We start from the raw sequence: 3,292 nt of genomic DNA on the forward strand, positions 1-3,292 counted from the left end.
ACAGTTATTATATAATCTGTATCAGAGATACATGTAGAAAATAGTTCTTTATTACTAGAATGAATAATTACAGCAATTCTCTGTTTTTATATTATAAAGATAAGTTATTCTCATTTCTTTCTTCTCTCTTTTCTCTTCTTCAATCAATCACTAATTTCAAGCTGATATGAAAACTATTAAAACACTCTCAGAAATTCTCAAATTGAAGAGTATAGACTAATTAAATTTCAAATATAGAAGAAATCAAATTATCTTCTACAGATTTAATTACTCACTTCTCTCTTAAATAAAATAGTAGTTACATCTCTTCTCTCTTTCTTGAATCAAATAAAACATGATCTGTGAAAAGTGAGTATCATATCAGATTATAATGATTAACACAGTCTCAGCACATAGAGCTGTATACACACAGTATATGCTGAACTGAGAGACTGTGTGAATTATAAACTGATAGCAGCATTTTCGAAAGAGCTGTGTGACATGAGAAAGCTATAACTCTCAGTCATATATGCAGAGAATGAATCACTGCAGTAAGTACATATGCATTGCATGAAAGTAATGCTTTTTAATAACACTCAGTCTCTGATATTATGAAAATAGAGTGTCTCTGTGAGATCTGTTTTTATCAGAAGTCAGAGAATCTTATATTTCTCAAGATTATCTTTACATATCTTATTCATGAAATTGATGAGAGAAATCATTAATTTCAGTATTCTATTCTTGATATTATTCAAGTGATAGCAGAGTTCATTCTGATCACACTTTTTAAGTGTATATTTTCTAATTATTTACATTTATACAGATATATACTAATTATTTATTAGATAATGTAAAGATAATGACTTATTATAACTGTATTATTCTCACTGTGAGAGATATATAGTTGATAATAAACATTGTAAAGACTCTGAGAAGTAAGTATTTTAAGAGTACTGCAGCTCTGTGATCTTGATTTTTTTGTGATTCAAAGGTTGCTTAAGCCAGCGTACGATTACAGGCGTACGCCGGCTTCTTATATATTGAATCTCATACGCTAAATTAATTAGCAGCCGCTAGAGCCCCTTTACATTCATACATGTATGCTAGTAGTTCGGAAGCGGCCGCGTTATTATCCAACAGTTGTACATTCTTCTGAATCACATCCTCCCCCACCAGATTCAGTCACGCCCATGTGACCATATCATACACCCTAGCTTCATGCGGATTAGCTCGCCACTAGCATTTCACAATTGTGTGGCCTATTCCTGATCCAGCTAGCATCCTGCATATGCCCTCACAAAGAAACTTTCACTATATTACATCACTCATTCACTAACTTTTTCCATCCTTCAATCATCTTCTTCATCATCATCATCATCAAATGCTACTATCTCATTCAAGATTCCTGCTTCTTCTTCTGTTCAACTCTTTCCATCTGTTCACTTATCACATTGTACATGTTTCTGACAATGACCTCTCATTCTCACAACAAGCATCATCATAGTGCTCATATCAGACAGTTCATTAGCAGTAAGTGTAACACATTGTGAAATGTACATGGTCAGGACTTGTTTATCTTCTAACAATTGTCAGAACATACTATTATAAATGACATATCTTCTCCATCTTCTCATACACTCTCTTCACTTTCTCATACACTCTTGACTGTTTCTCTTCTCAGCAGGTTCCTGATCATGTTTTCTGACATGATTTTATATGAATGCAGATGCTGATATGTTTGTTTTTATTCACATAGAATCTTCACATGTTGACAGATCTGCATTCACTGATGATAGTGAACCTGATGTTGCATCCTTGATCAAGAACTTGAAGAACACAATAATGAAGAAATTGCTTATATTATATATGACTGAGTCTTCTGTGTTTCTTCTTACTTCTTCTGTCACTTCTTTCTCTGCTGCTTTCTTCTCTGTCTCTTTCTCTGCTGCTTCTCAATCTTCTACACTTGTCCCTGTGTCTGGTTCTTCTGCTCCCGCTACCCCTGTTCTCACAACCCCTGGTTTTACTGCCTCTGCTTTCATTACTAGCTCTCCCTGTTTCAAGAAGATATTGTATAGACTTAATGAATCACATCTCTCAGTACATACACTCTCACTCTTCTTGCTAACTCTCAGAACAATTTATTATATGAAGACAGTGTATAATACAACTATCTGAAGCTCAGTCACAGATATCAATTATTATATTCATTTTAAATATTTATAATGAGATAATTATTCATTCATATTAGAGAATCACTCTCTCTCTTAACAGTGTTGAGATTGTAAGTCTTTTTCTTTTCATCTTTTCAATCTGATACTGATTTTTCTATTCTTAGAGAAAATCATTATGAGTTTTACTGTGTATGAAGTCATGACATTCACAGACATTAAGAAGCTTTTTATAACTGTAAAGTTCAACATTACAGAGACATTCACTCTGATAAATTTCTTCAGAATGATAGATTCATATCAGTCTATTCTCTGATGTCTGTCATCTGACTTCATAATGCAGGCAAAAGATATCTGTGTTTTCAGAAACAGAAATGCGGATGTTGTACTCTTTTACACTCACAGATGTGAGGCTTGTATATCTTGTCTGAGATGTCATTGTGAGAATGAGCTGTTTACACACTGTATTCTGCTTTCTGCATTCTCTCATATCTCTCTCTCTCTTTCTGAGAAGTCTCATGTGTGTTGTAATTGCACATACAACTCTAAGGCCAGTGAGTATTCATTCAGTAACTGTTCTCATCTCTGATTTTGCAATTTTCATATACTAACAATGGTTCTTAGTTGCTCTGATGTCAGAGACTATTCTCATTGAAGATGATAACACTGCTGAGACTACTCTCTCTCATTCTCAAGCTTCTTCTGTCACTTTCTCTTCCTTCTCTACAGAGAAGGTTGTGTGCACATCAGATCATAAGTGTTCAGCTTCAGGTGGCTTCTGCTGTTGTTCATTCAGTTCTGCATCTTCTTCTTCTTCTGTTTCTTCTGCCTTCACTCTTCCTGCCTCAGCTCCTGGTCCTGCGGGTCTTACACTCTTCTTCAATTTCTCTACATATATGCGTGCGCATTTCTATATTGACATTTCAGTCAATATTGCAATAAATGATATTAATGTTGTACACAGAGCAGTAGAGGAATCAGAGATGTGCACAGCATTATTGCAAGAGTGGCTTGCAACTCTTGAATTCCTTGCAGATCTTGAGTTTTGAGATTTCCTTTGTTTTTGATGTTTTTCAGGTGGTGTGGTGTTGGAAATAGATTAAATGTGTGATGTATGAAAATGAATGAGATGTGTATGATAA

This window comes from Blastomyces dermatitidis (genome assembly GCF_000003525.1).
Source record: "Blastomyces dermatitidis ER-3 genomic scaffold supercont1.3, whole genome shotgun sequence".
Lineage (NCBI taxonomy): Eukaryota > Fungi > Ascomycota > Eurotiomycetes > Onygenales > Ajellomycetaceae > Blastomyces > Blastomyces dermatitidis.